At 34.3% G+C, this 18,507-nt stretch overlaps 1 non-coding gene across 1 annotated transcript; it reads right to left on the reverse strand.

Moving 5' to 3' along the window:
- Positions 1-14,858: 14,858 nt before the first annotated feature.
- Positions 14,859-14,930, reverse strand: TRNAI-UAU (transfer RNA isoleucine (anticodon UAU)). The gene has a single exon. It is a non-coding gene; the product is annotated as a tRNA-Ile (tRNA).
- Between the last annotated feature and the right edge of the window lie 3,577 nt (positions 14,931-18,507).

Below are 18,507 nucleotides of genomic sequence, written 5' to 3' on the forward strand. Positions count from 1 at the left end.
CACTTCTAGTATTCGGGTAGCTGGGAAATTCAGTAGTTGAGTCCGGGGAGTCAGAGGTGGAGCTGGTAGAAGCTCGCGAGTGGTTAAAGCCTCCATGCAAACCTCCACGTCTACAGTGCATGCGGTGCCTGAGGCGAGGCATTGCTGAATTGACAGCAGAAGTATTGGGCAGAAGGTGACGTTGAGTGAGAGCAGGGGAGGGCGAGCCGCAATCAAGATGACAATGACGGGAATGCAAGAAATGAAAACCATTACCAAAATCCTAACAAGGGAGAATCAGGCAGCGACTACCTGTAGCAGTTCTGAGACAAGGTTCAGCCGCTTGCAGAGAACAAACGCCATGGAGAAGGGGAGGAGAAACAAAACAGTTTGCAGAGGCCATGGTGTTGAAGGAGATAAGCGCGTCACAGCTTTCGGAGACAATAAATGTCACCTGCAAGGTGTGTTTACTCCATCTGTGGTGGGCTCTCAGGACGAAGTGCTTAGCCAGATGGCTTCCCAACCCGCCGACGATCCGTCTTATCATTTAAATTCTGGTGTTGACACCCGCATCTGGGTGCGTTTCCTCTGCATTTGCACTTTCCTTTTGCACTAAATCATTGAAATCCTGCAATTGATGAGTATTGGCTATAGTGCTAAGAGTTCCCACATGAAGAGTCTTACCACTTTCAATGCCAATATTTGCAAGGAGGTCTGCAACTTTGTTACCATTCCGACGAATGTGCCTGATGGTAACTGCTCTATGAATGAGTAGCCACTATTCAATCTGTTCCAGCCTTTCCGCCAATCTCCAACTGCTACCCACTTTATGTGCTGGAGTTCCCTGTAAGATCTGGTTGATCATGTTGATTAAGATCTGAGAGTCCCCTTCAATTATGAGTGGGAAAAATCTATTGTTCTGAGCCAGGAGAAGTCCTTGCCAAATTCCTTCTAATTCAGCTGAGTTGTTTGTATCCCATCCGATTGACCCCATGAAAGTTTGGAGAACATTGCCCTTGTGATTTCTGAATATTCCTCCAAATCCCGCTTTACCTGGATTTCCCTTTGACGCTCCATCAAAGTTGAGCAGCACCATATGTGGTGGGGGTGGAGTCCATTTATCAGGTGTATCTCCAGGGGGAGGGATTTTCCTTTGGTGTACCTGCTCATGGTTCCACTGGAGGTTCCAGTTCATCCATATATTTTGTTCCTGTGGGTTGGAGGGGAAATCATCATCAAACCAAGTTTGGAGCATCAAGGTTTCTCGTATGTTTTGACTTATATTGTTCCATAGAACCTCTATGGGAGAGGAATGGTCTTTGAAGATTCAACTATTTCTCTCTTTCCAGATAGTCCACATGAGGAAACCTGGTATAAGCTTCCATAAGGCATTTAAAATTTTGCTTTTATAAGGGTGAGGTGCCCATGAGCGAATGGTGCTGGTTGAATTCTCCTTATTTCGACCATCTCTTTGACATCTGAAGCTGACTTTCTCCCAAAGTCGGGTTGCTAACAAACATGAGTTTAGGAGATGTTCCTTAGTTTCTTCTGCCTATTTACAGTTTGGGCAGATGGAAGGTCCATGGAAACTTTGTTTCCTTAGATTATCCCAAGTAAGGATTCTATTTGGCACAACAACCAGAGAAAGGTGGAGATTTTTTGCCAAATTGGTGGTTCCCATACTTTGTGCCAAAGGCTATCCTTGACAGTGTGGTCCCTTAATATTATATGATAAGCTTCTTGGGATGTGAAGATACCTCTCATTTCATAACCCCATCTAATGATGTCTTTCTTATCTGACTGGCGTATTTTCCTGTTTGAGAGTTCCGTATCCAGGCTATCTTTGATGGATTGCGTGGCTTGCCTGAGGATGAGGTTCGAGCATAACCATTGTCTATAACCCTGAATGTGAACTTCCTCCCATAGTTGATTTACTTTGATCGTCGGTTGCTCTACCCAATCCTGAAGCTGGTGGGGCGTGAGTAGGTCCTTCAATTTTGGTCTTTGCTACAAGGAGTCCTCCCAAAACCTTGCATTGTCTCCATTCCTGATTTCCTAAAAACTGTGTTGTTGGATTAGATCTTTATGGTTTTTGGCAGCATTCCAAATTAGAGAGCATGTGCCATCTTCTTTGAGTCGAATTAAATCATCAACTGGTCTATTATGAGCATACTTAGCTGTCCAGAGGATTGCCCAAGGAGTATATGGGTTCGAGAGCCATCTCCACCAGATGCACGCTCCCATAACCTCGTTGCTGTGCTGAGGTTCCCGTAAACCAGTGCCTCCAGAGGATTTTGGGTGACAAACTGTTTCCCACTTTACCAGAGCCCATTTTCTCTTTTGTTTCGTATTCCCCCATAAAAAATCCCTTTGAAGATTTTTGATTGCTTTAAGAACCCATTTGGGTGCTGCCAGGACCGAGAAGAGGTAGAGTGGCATAGATTGTAGCACTGCTTTGATTAACACTAGGCGACTCGCCATATTGAGAGCTCTGAAGGTCCATGAAGAGATACGGGCTTCCAGTTTTTCTAAGAGAATTTTCCAGGATGAGTGCTTTAAGGCAGAGGCTGTCATTGGAGCTCCTAGGTATTTGGAGGGCAGAGACGCAATCGAGAAGCCCAGAATTCTGGCTATGGAGGATTGAGTGATGGGAGGTGTGTGAAAGAAGAAGACTTGAGACTTTGATTTGTTAATGCAGGTGCCAGAGGCATCCGAAAAGTCAGATAAAATTGATTTCAGTTTACGGGCTTCTTGGACCGAAGGATGACCAAATAACAATTATTATTATTATTATTATTAATTAATTAATTATTAATGATTTGTGTGATAAATACAGATAAAGTTTTTGATTATATCAATATTAATTAAATTTTGGGTTTTTGTGATCATATTTTGAAAAGTAAAAAAACTTTTCATAATATAATTATGTGGTTTTTATAGAAAGATTTCTTACTTTTCATCAGCAACAAAGCAAGATGTAAATCATGAAATTTTTTAAAATAATTAATATATATAATTTTTTTTAATAGTTAAATTATATATATTAATATTAAAATATATTTTTAAATATTTCAAAAATTATTCATTTATTCAAAAAAAAATTAAACAATAAAATAATTACAATTTTATAACCAAATTTTATTAAATATAATATAATTGTTTTATTATAGATATAATTTTAACACAAAAAATAATTAAAATTATAACTGCAAATTCTATAATCTATGTAATCCTAATGTTATAAAAGTTTTTTTTAAAAACCATTTCTATTTTATACAAGAAAAGATATACCTATGATAACTTAAAGGAAAAATTATTTGTCCAACCGCTCCTGAAAAAACAACATTAAACAATTGAACTGCGTCAATTTCATGAGGGGAAAAGAATAAGTCTACGCCATACGTGACTGTGCCGTCAGGCAGACGCTCAGTCTTCTGCCCAAAGTTTGGAAGAAAATCTGTAAGCCACCTGAGCCACATGGTAGTGAACGTTTTCAAATCCCAAAATAAATGCCACGCCAATAAGTCGGATTGGCCACGGCAGTGAAGTCAAATAAATCTACGGGTAGTCGATTTCATTCGGAATCGTCCACATCTTTTTCTGTTAACTTGAGTGCCGTTTGAAGAACTGCAATAAGCAAGTGATTTCTTTTAACTATTCTATGTGTGGAGGGTTTTTGTCGGAATATGATGAAACAATTTTTGATTACATAATTTTTTATTTTTATTTTTTAAAATTTGTTTTTAGTAAGTTTATAATTTTTTTTAATTATTTAAATTATATTAAATTCATAAATTATAATAAATGAAAATTATAATTCCAATAAATTTACTAAATTTTTTTCAAAACATATAATAATTAAACAAATCAAAATTATAATTCCAATAAATTTACTCATTTTTTTTTCAAAACATACGACAATTAAGCCACTGCGGAGGGCTATCCAACAGAATTGATTTATTAGTTTGAAAACAAAATGACATAAGAATAATTTATCATATCACTAATTATATGTTATGGATTTTGTATACATTTTATTTGTGAGTTTTAAAAGTATTAAAAAATGAATTCATTATTTTATTAATCATTCATATTGTTTGGTTTTGGAGTATGTTTTAAAATTATTTTTCTTTGATGAATCAACTTGCATTAGTAAATAACAGCCAGTGATGATTTTATCCACTGCTATTTTCAGGATTAAATTACTTGAGATTTTCTCACTGTTTTAAAAAAATCAATTTGATATTAGTTGTAAAGTGTTTCTAATTTTGTTTTATTATATATATATATCTGTGTGTGTGTGGGTGTGTGGATGGCTATGAGTTACAATTATATATATATATATATATAGAGAGAGAGAGAGAGAGAATAATTTTGAGATGAGATCATTTGATGGGTAATATCAAATATGAGGACGATTGAAAATTGTAAAGGAATTATCCACATGACATTATATTGTATAAAAGTTAATACTTTTGATTTATACTTATATCGAATGCTTGGAAAATAATATTTTAACAACATTGAAAAATAAATATTTATTTTTGATAGTTAAACATTATAGCTTGCATTAGTCAACTCTAAACTAATATTGTTCAATAGTAAAATTGATTGCTATAGTCCTATATCAAGCCTACTCAAAGACTTGCATAAGTTTTGGTGGGTGGTATTACATATTAATGTGTTAAGGGAACTCTTGGTAACTGTATTTATTTACTATCAAATTTTGATGCAATGAATTGCTTAAATAATGTTGGGAAATAACTAATGGTAAATATGTTATTTACCTGAGTATGAGCCATTTTCAAGGATTTTAATTTTGAATGTTTTTCTTGTAAATTTTAACAATAAAAAGTCACTACACAAATATCTAAAAGTTATTGCATGAATATTGTAATTATATCGAAAATTTATGGTAGAAGTTTTGTGAGGAAGTAATTCACATGGCATCTTATTGTGCAAAGGCTTCAATAAGACCTTCAAGTTATAATCCAATGAAATATTTGAAGCATGAGAACATATGTCTTTCAATAATTTTGAATAATAAATAATAAAAATTCAAAATTAAATATTAGAACCTGCATTGGTGAATCGTAACCCAATAGTTGTCAATAAACAAATCCATTGTTATAATCTTTCTTTGACAAAGAGTAATAATAATAAAATTATTAAACTATTTATTTTAAAATAATGAAATTTAAGATGTTTGGAAAAAAAAATTCATAAAAATAGTTACCAAAATATCTATCTATATATATATAATTTCTTTTTTTATTTTTTTCTATTTTATTTTTATTGCGACTGTTTTTCAATAAGCTTTGTATTTTCACTATGAAAAAAACTAATAATACAACAACAAAATTTCATGTCTATCACAAAAATTAAAAAAATATTCATTTCAATTTTAAGGTAAATATTTATAATTAAATATAACTAATTTGCAATATCAAAAGATGTACAACAGTACAATAAATCTATCTTATCATTTTTAAAATTATTTTTATATTAATGATTATTTTCAATACATTATTTCATATTTATTATAGATGTTAATTAGGAAAACAAAAACTTTACTCTATCATAATGTTAAAAATATTTATGTATCATAAATATTATAAAAAATGGCTTATTCACCACTCAAAAGGTAAGATGTTACTTAGAATGTTTTAACGTTTCTTTTATGCTTAAAAAACATTAAGAGAATTGTTTGAAGATTATCTTACTTTTTCTGAGTTACAAGGTTAAGAAGGTTTGGTAGTGGTAAATCTTTTCACATTTAGATTTAATCTTAATATATGATAGATAATTGAAGAGAAAATGCTTCTCATATTCAACCCTTTTACTATCACAAAGGTAATAGACTCATTTTTCATAGCAAGGGGTTTTGGGAATTTACCAACACATCATTTAGTTATGGAGATCAAGAGAATTTGTTTTTATTTTATCAATGCTTATTTTCTTCTTTATACTAATCAATACAAATAGAAGCCTTTGACTGTTTAGATTTGAGTTAATCGTCTCCTTATAATATCTTAATTTCATTTTCCCCTAAAACACAATTTCTCCTTAAAATGTAAGGTAATAACATTTTTAATATTATCCTTATCTTGCAATTTTTTTTTTTTTTTTTCTGAATCAAACTATTCTATTATATTACAAAAAAGTCAAAAATTACAGCATCAGTGTTACAACAGGGCCGTAGTCCTGTGATTCCTGTCGAGAGATTGACAGTTTGCCCAAGTTTAAACATGTCCAAAATTACACAGGTACAAAAATTGGAAGCGATGACAAACTAGCATAATGACACAGGACAATGCATAAGACCGACACCTAAAACATAAGGATAGCCGACACTTAGATTTTGAGATCTGGACTGAGTCCGAACACATACAAGATAACAATGAGTGAAAACAAAGAAAACTTTCCTGTCCCAGCGACTAAGAGCGAACAACAGGTCGAGTTATTCATCGTCGGTGGTATGCGGTTCGTCCTCCTCCTTGCCCCTGAAGTGCTTGGGGATGTCCGGGTCGGAGAGATGGATCCTCTGCGCTGGTTCGCTGGGGCCTGCCTGAGAGTCTGGGGAAGAGCTTTCCTTGATGGGGCGTAACAGATCAATAGTAGGCATTTGCATATCGATTGTGGGAACAATCTCTGGAACCCGAGGAGGGTTTGCCTGCGGTGCTTCCTCTTGACCTCTTGGATTGCCACAGTGCTCAACAGAAACCGAAACGATGAATGTGGAATTTGCCAGAGAGCAGGGAATTCGATACCTGACCATGGGATGCGCAGAGTGTCCACAGTCCATGATTTCTCCATGCTCCGTTGCCCTACCGCGGCCAGCTGCTCGTCCCCGGGAGCGACGGTGGTCTGAAGTAACTTCAATTGAGGAAGAGGGAGAAATTGCATGCGTCTGAGCCGAAGCACGACCCTTGGAGCTTCCGCGCCTGCTAATCATTCTGAAGCGCTCACACTGCATCACCAAGTTAGCCAGAGAGCAGGAATATCCCTGCGCAATCTTCCACAGAACCAGAGAATAATCCGATGCTACCGCCGAGTTCTCATACCTTATGCAAGAGTGCTGGAAAGTGACAAAGGTGCCAGGCCTTTGTAGCACCATTTTTCCACTTCCCAAGAGAACAGTTAAGACAGAAATGACTGGTATTAATTCCCGCAGAGGAACAACCGCCGCCAGTCTTAAATAACCACCGGCCCTGTATTGCGTGGCTCGTCCGGGCTGACACATGCCCATGTGACGAGCCATTGGCCTGCTACGCGTTGGAGCCACCCGCATCCGGGAGGGAGAGGTCTTTTTGCACCAGAGAGATGCAGTCCTTTTTGAGTTGATCATCATCTACCATGTCCAAAGAGCCGGAGAAGTATGGTAATAGCTGAGAAACACCTTGGTTAGCCATTCTATCTGCTACCTGGTTTGCTGTTCTTCTTACATGCTGGAAGGTTATACTTTGGGGATTTTTAAGCTTTGCCTCCAGGGATTCCAATCTACTGAGCAATCTCCAGCTTGTTGCTATCTTGACTGCTGTAGCCCCTGCCTGTATTCTCTTGGCCGCTGCTATAAGGATGAGAGAATCTCCTTCGACCTCAAGAGGGAAGAAGTGCTTTTGTTCTGCTAGACAGATCCCTTGCCAGAGTCCTTCCAGTTCAGCTACATTGTTAGTGTCTTTGCCTATTGATCCATAGTAAATGTGCAGTAATGCTCCTGTATGGCTTCTGAAGATTCCTCCAAATCCGACAGGTCTAGGATTTCCTTTAGCTGCCCCATCGAAGTTAAGCTTGAATGAATTGGTTGCTGGTGGGGACCAGGAAGACGGGGAGGTGGAGCTGAGTGGGGGACGAGTGATGACCTTGGCAAAGGCAGAAATATTGAGATTCCATTCTTTCAGAATATCACTCTCCTGTTGCGTTTCTGGCATGTCTGTATCATACCAGTTTCTTATGGCTAAGGTTTCCTGTATGTTTTTTTTGTAGATGAGCCACAGAGCGTCTATTGACCGGGATGTGTTGTTGAAGATTCTGTAGTTTCGCTCCTTCCAGAGAATCCAATACAAAAAGCCTGGTATGAGACTCCATAAAGTGTTGAGAAGCTGGCTTTTGAACGAGTTCTTGTTCTAGTTCCTGATATTTTCCTTTACGCCCTCCCCCTTGGGTTCTGTTCTCATTTTGCATTTCTCAACTTTCTCCCAAAGTTGCTTAGCTAGCGGACATGTCTCCATTAAATGGCTGATGGTCTCAGAGTTGAGATTGCAATTTGGGCATCTTGATGGCCCAATGAATCCCCGTTTTATCAAATTGTCCCATGTAAGAATGCGTCTTTTACTTAGCAGCCATAAGAAAGTTGAGATCTTGGGCCATAGCCCTGGTAGCCAAACTCGTCCCCATATTTGATCTTTGTCCATTTGGAGGTCGGAATAGCGTAGTTGATGGGCTTCTTTAGTGGTGAATGTGCCTTTGGGCTTGTGACCCCATATGAGTTTGTCATGCTGGTTGGAGTATCGAATTCTTTGGTGAGTGAGTTCCTGATCAATATCTGAATACATTTCTCCCTGCCAATCCCTCTGCCAGCTGCTCGCTGGTTTCCATGATTGGTAGTCATGATGCCCGGATTGTTGCCAGAATTGGTGAACATGGGTGAGGTTCGCTTGCTGCATATGAGATTGCCAGAGGGGCTTTTGGAATAGATTTGCAAGTTTAGGGAGTTGCTGCCACGAATCCTCCCAAAACTTTGTTGTCGTGCCTGAGTGGATTTCCCAGAAGCTGTGTTCTTGAATGAAGTGGCTGTGAATCTTTGCAGTGTTCCAGATGGGTGATCCTTGGGCTGTGGAGTTGATTCTTATGAGATCGCTCCATTGACTTCCCGGGGCATATTTTGCTTGCCATAATCGAGCCCATGGTGAATGAGGTTTGGAGATCCAATTCCACCACATTCGTGCTCCCATTGTATTGTTGCTTTGAAGCGGATCCCGTAGTCCTAGTCCTCCTTCTGATTTGATTTTACAAACTTCTTTCTAATTAACAAGAGCCCATTTTTGATTCCGTCCACTGGAGCCCCAGAGGAAGTTGTGTTGGAGGTTACGAATGGCTTTAAGGACCCATTTTGGAGCTGCCATGATGGAAAAGAGGTACCGTGGCATTGCTTGTAAGACCGATTTGATCAGGACAAGTCTGCCTGCCATATTTAGAGCACGGAAGGTCCAAGATGAGAGCTTTGATTCAAGCTTATCAAGGAGAGACCTCTAGGAAGCATGTTTGATGGCTGTATCAGAAAGAGGAGCCCCAAGGTATTTGGACGGCAAATGGGATATGGTGAATCCCAAAATTCTGGCAATATTTCTTTGCGTAGAGGGGGGGGTGTTAAAGAAGAAGAGCTGAGATTTCGAGGTGTTAATGGTAGTGCCAGAGGCATTGGAGAAGAGGGAAAGTAGAGAGTTGAATACAGAGGATTCTCTCGAGGATGGATGACCGAATAACATGGTGTCATCAACGAACTGCTGATGGGACAGAGGATTGAGGCCATGGATGGAGATATCCTTATCTTGCAAAATTACTTCTTGCTTTTCCCCCAATTTTCTAGCCAGTATCCTACATCCTTATGCCATCCCCAATTAGCTAAAGGTGGTTAGGACTAAAGTTTGAAGCAATGTAAGGATGACTCTTGTATTCTATGTCGCTTAATCCATTCCCATGATCTCAATGATGAAAAGACGTTGGATGAGGAGGATAGGATAACATGTATTTCCTTTAATTTTAAGATTATAGGTTATAAATTTCCTTTTATGTGCTCTACCTTTCTCCACATCTCTATGAAGACACTACATCTCGAGATGTCATATAAAATAACAATAGTAAGGAAAATCTAAGAGATGAGTGTTTTAATACTATATCCAAAGATTTCTCAGATGGATAAGCTCAATTACAATTTTTTTCAAGTCTATAATAAGTTTTCCATCTCGCATCAAACATATTCTCAATAATATAATTCCATTTGATTTTGTGATGAATATAGATTATCAATATTTTGAATTTAATTATACTCAATTAGCAGACCATAGTTCCTATTCCCTTCCCTTTCCCTACACTTACCTATTCCTTTAACCACTACATATAACCCTCTCAAATTCATGCTTCAGTTATTGTGAGTTTGTTGAACAAATATTCTTCTCTTGTAAATTTACTCTTGATGCTTTGTTATTTATCAAAATAAACATATCCTTATTGAAATATAATTTTGGAACTCTTTTTAGAACACACCTCCTCAGTAAAAAGCTTTTGACCCCAACTTTTCTTCTCTCATACCATTTTTCTCTCTTTGGTGATTATCTTTAAGTGCAATATAGCATAGTTCATTTTCTCCACTTTGAATTCATGAACCTCCTATTGCACCATTATATATTCCTCCAAATTTGAGTTAATTTCTACTAATTCATTGACTATAAGAAAAACTTGTTCACCTTCTTCCCCTTCCAACATCAATGGTTTAAACAAATGTAAATTATCAACATTTATCACCAAATAAGTCTAATATAGGGAGGTGTATTTAACTTTTAACTTCTTCACTTCCTTTTGTATGCTTTCTTTACTAGTAGTCCATACCTCAAAGCATTTGACTTCTCAACTTTCCTTTGTATGATTTCTTTACTAATATAGAGTGCATTGGTGTCCCCTAGGTAATCTTATGTTGGGAATGGTAGTGTTTATACCCATCATAACTCTCCTCTAGTTTGTAATGTTAAGTAAGTCGGATAAATATTTAATATTAATCTTCTTACTCTATTGCCTTCCTCAATAAGTCATATTTATCTCACTTTGGATGTGCATAAAAAACATCAAAGTGTGAAAGTCACAAATTTCCATAACAAGTTTCAAAATAACATTTTTTGATGTAGGAATCTAAAAATGTTGATTAGTTGTTATCCCAAGTCATCTCTTGTTTCTTGTTGTATCCTCTTAACACATGTACCAAATTTCTACTAATTATTTTACTTAATCAATTTATCTATAAATAAAATATATTCAGATGCCTTAAATTAATTCTATTCTTTCTAGTAACAATTTCCACTATTTACCTAAAATATATGAAGAAAGAAATCCAAAATGTATCCACACATTTCAGAAGAAAAACTTAAATATATTGCCATGCATATAAGGACACGATTGATCCTCAAAATATATAAAAAAAAAACTATATTGCCATGCATATAAGCACACAATGATCCACAAATCATATAAAAGTAATTATGATCATGCCTAGCATAAGGTATTAGCTAAGCTGGTTGTAGCCAATGTCGTTGCGTATTTGTCAAGTTTTATGTTGGTCTCATCCAGAATTTGATAAGCCCCCAACTACATCCACAAAAATAATGACATGTACAATGTACAATCCAAGCTTTTTGTTACTGTATTTGTTGGCGATAAAAAGAATACAACCTTTAGATATAGTTAAAATGATTTCTTCTTAAACCAATGCACATACCTTTAGAGATTTTCCATCATCTTTAACTCCAAACTACTGCAGATAACAATTCTGGACATACGATCTTCTCTTCAGGTGTTATGAACAACTTATTGAGTGTGTGAAGTAACCCCGTTTATAGATTTTTCAGAGGCTGGATTTCCCAATTCCACACTCCCATACTGTTAATTCAGCGCAAGATGGTTGATCAATTGAACCGAAGAGAATTGAGTGTATGATTAATTAAAGCAACGGAATGCAATGAGGTGAGGTGAATATTAGGTCAAACTGAATTAGCATCCAAATTTCCCTACGGGAAAAATCTGCCAAATATTGTAGCTATATCGTAGTCACTCTTCAACGGTATTGGTGACGTCAAATTTTGAGCACAGTGAGAGTCTTTCCAAAAAATTCGAACGTTCAGCGAGCGAGTTGAAATATTAAATTTGACCGTTGGGTACAGTTATCATTGATTTTGCTCCCGCCACGTTCAATCGGGAGGGGAAATAGTATATATGACCGTTGAGGTACAGCTACCGTTAACTTTGCTTCTGTCAAGTCCAACTGTTTGAACGTAGAATCAGGTTGAAGATGTCACACAGAGAACTGATCATTTTGCTTCACTCTAACTCTGTGACTTTTGAAGGAGTAGTTTACTTGTCTGGAGATTTTTTTTGGTATATTTTTCTGTATAATTTGCTCAGTGATTTGTTAGAATTACAAATTAGGTTGTGAAATCTCAAAACTAAAAATGCACCGGAGTTTTGAAAGGTTGAATCTATATATATAATAAAAAATACATTTTAAATAAAAAATCAGAATTAAACAAAATTTAGTTTTACTGAATTCCAACCAAAAACTGAAAAAAACTATTAAAAAAAAAGCAATGCCCATCTGGAATGGAATGATCAACCTGCAAGTTCCTCTAAAATATATCCGCATCACATTATTTAAATGAACTCCGGGATTTTCTCACAACGGAAGACTTACTTCTCTCCATATCCACATCAAGTCCTAGCGTCACTGTGCCGTTACATAGAAGCTGTTTTCTACCAAAAATTTTGGATGCAAAAGCTGTAAACCACAGGGTAGTTCAAGTTTGCAAATCCCAAAATAAATGTTATTGCTGCCGTGACATAACAGGCTATCAGATTCGCGATAAAAGTCAACTAAAATTAGCCCACGATGTGTCCGCCTTCCATTCGTGTATCCCCACGCATTTTGATTTGCCGTCCTTACCTGCCTGCATGGGGAAAGGGCAGAGAAAATATATTTTGGTCTTTAAACCAGATTCACTCTGTATCACATCAACGGCTCTCCATTTTGGCGGACAAACCGAACCTAAGAGATGTTTTAGGAGATATGGCTAAATTTAGTGAAGTATGACTGCACATCAAAAAGATCACGTATCTCATTATATATTTGACTTGTACCTACTTTAGTGGTGGATGATATAGGTTCTTATAACAATGAAGGGTGCCATTAGCCCAAAGTCTATGACGTAGGGCATCTTTCCAAAAGATTTTGATGAAATCTGATCCTAAATTTCAGCTAGGGAGATCAATGTACGTCCTCTAAAACCTTCCTAATCAAAGATTTAGTTAAGTCGATTATGGAAGGCAAAGGGAAATAAAATAATAATTGCAGTTTTGGAAGTAACTAGTCATCATGGTACTTTAGTTGTGGATGATACACCCATCTTTCCCAAAATGAAATCTGATCCTAAATTTGAACATTGGAGATTGATATAGTTCTTCTCATCAAAGATTTTAGTTAAGTCGACTTCTATAACCCAAAAATTGCAGATGTAGAAGTAGTTAATTTTCCTTCATTATCTCATGTGCTTAAAATTATTAGAATTATATATATATAATAAGATGTATAGTGGTAATAAATATTTAAAAAATTTGCATATATGAATTCTAAGATGTATAGTGATAATAAATATCTAAAATTTTGCATATATTTTATGATAGAAATGTTGTTGATCTATTATTAGTTTAGAGTGTGTTAAAATAAAATTAATTTATATATTTTTATGAATAGAATTATATTTTTAAAATTATAATTAATATGTATATGTATTTATATGTATTTATATTATATTTATAAAAATATATAGACATATTATAAATAAAAATGATTGATTACTAAAATTTAAAATTTATTAAGATATATATATACATTTTGGATTTTGGATTTAATTTTATAATTTGTTAAAAAATATATATTTTTAATATATATATATATAAAATTTTAAAACTATTCGATTTCCAAAATAAATATAATATATTATAATTATAAATTTATATTTATTATTTTTTTAATTAATTAAGTGGGTTTGATAAGTTTTGAACCCGTAAACTACTTTAATAATATATAATAGTGAACCATATATAATAAATATATCACATAATAAAATCCATTAAAAAAATGTGAGATACATGATCAAAACTTCTTTCATATATGCAATTTTTAAAAATAAAATATTATGATAAATAAAATATTATAACAAAATTTAGGAGAAAATTTCATATATATTTAAGAGCGATGAAGAAATGATTTTATATGCAAGTTATTAAATTAATTGAAATCATTAATTTTATTTATTCTATTATTGTATTTAAATATATATGTTATAATTTTAAATAATATAAGTTAGAATTTTAAATTGGATCACTGAAAGAGATATTTTAGAATTTCAAATATCTTTAATTATAAGACAATGTTATATGTGTGTTAAATTAATTAATTTAATATATCTATAAATTGTATAGGTTTTAATTATATTTATTTTGAGTGGTGGGGAGAAGAGTTGTTGTTTTTCCTATTTAATTTTAAATTTAAATCATAATTATTCAAAACTTTCTCTCTATATATATAAAATTTGGTATCAGTGAGACTATATTATGGTCAAACTTGTGTATTGTCTTAAATATTGTCTTTAAGTGCGTGTCTCAAAAATTATTGTCTTAAAAATTATTATGTTAAAAAATATTGTCTTAAAGATTATTGTCTTTAAAAATATTGTCTTAAACATTACTGTCTTAAAAAATATTGTCTTAAAGATTATTATCTTAAAAAATATTTCCTTAAAGATTATTGTCTTAAAAAATATTCTCTATAAAGACAATATATAACACAAGCATTATTGTCTCTTAGGAGACAATTTCAATTTTGTCTCTCTGGAGACAATTTCATTTTTGTCTCTCTAGAGACAATACTCGGATTAGAGACAATATATCTTTAATACTAGCTATTGTCTCTCTGGAGATGATACATTTCTCATTTAAAGATCACTTTTGTCTCTTTAGAGACAATATAAAACAACGAATCCAGAAATATCTCACCATTGAAATAAATCGATATAAAAAAATATTTAATTAAAAATGAACTACAAATTAATTCATGTTAGCACACAGTGGAATCGAACCACCAACCTCCTGCTTATAAGGCAGACACTCTTCCATTGAGCTAGCACACTTTAAAGAATTATGTGAAGAGTTATGGAAATCCTTAAAATTACATTTATAGCCATTGATTTAAAAAAAAAATGCAGCTACACAATGAATTTCAGACAAAAAAATTGCATATTTCAACAGAGTTGATGTTGTAACACCCCTCCTTATCAACTTTGATAAGTAGAAGTGGTTATTGAAAAGAGTCAATTCCCAATGCAACTTTTTGGGAATGGGATCTAAAGGTCTCTTTTTTTTACTTGCCAAAATTTCACACCCTCGCCCTACTTACCAGCAACATAAAGCTCAACTGATGCACCATCTGGTAAAGACTTCTTTTTGGTATCTACTAGACTGTTCTATTTCCCAGAAGGAAATTTGACTCTGTTGTTTTAGTTCTCATGTCATTAGAGTACATAATAACAAGCAACCAATTTGCAATAGCATATGAGGCATAATGACATAAAAACAATACTGATAGCAAAATAAAAATTTGCACTCAAGTTCAGAAATCTTATTCCAAATTCTGAAATCCCTCCCCATGCAATTCCAAAAATGAATTTCCTCAATTCCTTATGTTCCTCTAGTCTTCCACTACAACTCTTAGATATTCCAAGGCCCAAAAAGTACCAAAGTCGTTGAGTGGAAGAAAATTACCACAACATAATATAGAGATAAATCAAAAGCAGTGAGAAAGACAATGAGATTTCTTGACGTTCACCCTTGCATGATATGAAAAATTATATTGTTAAATGGTTCCATGTAAAGTAGCAGGACTTTTTAGATTATATGTGAACTGCCAATCTCTTCAAAAAGTTATAATGGATAAAAGTTTGATAAGATCACCCAACAAGTCTCCAACCCATATATTTAATTACAATATTTAGATTAATCATATCCCATATACAATTCCAAAAGGGTTTATTGTTAGATTTGAGTATCCTTATAATTTTCAAGAATATTTTATACAAGCCTCTTGACTAGGAGGATCCTACACAAAAATTGTCATTTTCATACACTAAGGCACTATGCTTCAATAGATCTGCTAGACGCTTCGCTCATACTCAAACTAAAAGGCAATGCTTGGCCAAGAGTAGTCTTTTCCAAATTACTTGCAATAATGCACTCCCTTAAAATATGCGTACTCTAATTGTTAACAACCTATTTTTAGCTAATCTTCCCAATTTAGCTTATGTTTTTTTTAGCTTATGACCATAGTTAGATACCAAAACAACAACACGACTTGTAAGTTATTATGCTAAGTTTTTCCTTCATCCTTGATGTCTATGATCATAGATTTTCCTTCATATGCACCTTGAATTATGTAGTTCTCCTAATGTTCCATTACCACTCATGGTATTACATCATTTAAGTTCTTCTGTCTCTTTTTTTCCCAACTATATGCCAAAATTCCCATATGAATTTAACTATCCCATGAGAAATGAATTTGGTAGCCTAACAAAACTATACCAGTGAAAGATTTGCATCCCAATTTTGTAATAATATAGAAATTATACAAACACTCAAACAATTAGCAGTCAAAGAGCTCAATGTGCTGAGGAGATATATAACAAACCAATTAAATTAATACTAAGCATATCTGAGTGTAAAGTCGAGAAGCTCAAATTTGGAGCACAAATCCAACTTCCATAAAACACGATACTACATTGAACAATATAAAATTCCTTAATTATCAGGTTTGTAGAGATCTCAAAAATACGTACAAAAAATCTAAAGAAAACTGGAATTACTTGATGTTGTCAATAAATCTAAACTAGAATAAAAACAAGAAAAAATCTGCAACTGATTGTAATTTCTTTAGAAACTACAAAGTAGTGACATGAATATCGATAGATGAAAAATGAGAAAATGTAATATATGTTAATCCAATATTGTCTCACAGACTTCAATCTACCTATAAAATAGGATACATATATTAATAAGATGGTCAAGGCAAATAATGTTTTCAGTGAAATGAGGAAACGAGGCTTGTGTGAAAGGCTGCAAAATCCTTTGACACTGACAAGTCCCATGTAGTTCTACTAAGAACTATATACATCCAAAATGCCAGAGCAGAGTTTGTCACGATGAATTCATGATTTACTAAGGCATGTCATACCTCTTGATTTGAATATATATATATATATATATATATATATATATATATATATATATATATATATATATATATATATATATATATATATATATAATGTGAAGTCTGTGGGTTATGTCTCTCTTCTTAATGAGAGAACAAAAGGGAAAAATAAAGGGGAGAAGGCACCATTTGGACACTTCATGAGATTTGAAGTTAAGGAGAAAAGGAGGCTGAGAGAGAAGTACAGCAGGAGAAAGGAATAACAACAATGAGCTTTAGGCTGAGAAGGCATAGAAATCAAGGCTCTTCTCCACCAGAAATTGCAGATGGGTTAGCATGAGCTTCAAGGCCATTTCAGTGCATTTTTTGAAACAGGTTGAGCGCTAAAATTGAGGGAATTGACAAGCATTTACTGTTGTCAGTTATGGCATGAAATTCAAGGGTTTGGACTATATTCAATTCTGCACAAATTTTGAGATAGTTAGCTTTAAATTCTGAGTAGACATGGCATGATTTTCAAGGCTTTCAGTGGTGTGCACAATGCTATCAGGGGTATGAAAATCAAAGTGTCAGGGCTTTGAAATCTAGGGCAGATTTCTAAGTCTGTCAGTGCACAAATTTCAAGGCAAAGGAATGAATTTTGAGGGAGACTGACAATACAGTAGTGGCATGAATTCCTGTGTGAGCTGGGCACAAATTTCAGAGACTTTCAGGCATGAAATTTGAGGAGGTAGCTACAACACTTTCTCCAAGGAAATTTAAGCACAAATTTCGAGGGAGATAAGCATATTTAATTTCTTTTAAATAACTATTGTAATAATTTTTTTGATAATAAATAAAATATCCCTCTCCTCACTGGTTTTCCCTTCAAGGTTTTTCCAGGGTCTTTGGATAAAAAATCATTGTGTTAAATTTTGGGTCAGTTTGTGTTTCATGATCTTTTAAAATGCATTCATGTTTTCAAAAAGCAATGATAGGTTGGTCATTAAACTGATGTTATTCCTAAAAATTAAAACTAGGTTGGGCCGTAAATTTCTACAACAACTTGTACAACAGATTTAGATTTAATGTAATACAAAAAAATGGATGGGAAAAATAATCATATTCTCCAATCATTAATGTCCATTGTTAAAACATAAGATATATGCCTAGAATATCCCCAAAATCTTCCGAGAATAGCCACAAAATTTGTTTGAAATGTCCCTAAAATATGCCTGTAATGTCTTAGGGATAGCGAACAGGTGCCTGTTGATAGTTTTTGATGGTTGGGTAGCATCAGACAGCTGTTCTAGTCTCAGCTTTGGTCAGAGAGGCTAAGAAGCACTAGAAATTTAGGACCTGAAAATTGTTTTAGGAGAAAACACCTAGAGATGGCTCAATTAAGTTAATTAGTCAATAATTAAATATTTCCTCAGTCTAACTTAGGAAAAGTGATTAATTAACATGTATTAATTGAGAAAGGTGAGATTTCTCTAGAAACTCACATGGATCGACTTAGAGATGAT

The sequence above is a fragment of the Pinus tabuliformis genome, chromosome 9 (genome assembly GCF_031772625.1).
Source record: "Pinus tabuliformis cultivar Carrire ecotype Pingquan chromosome 9, CPIR1, whole genome shotgun sequence".
Classification (NCBI taxonomy): domain Eukaryota; kingdom Viridiplantae; phylum Streptophyta; class Pinopsida; order Pinales; family Pinaceae; genus Pinus; species Pinus tabuliformis.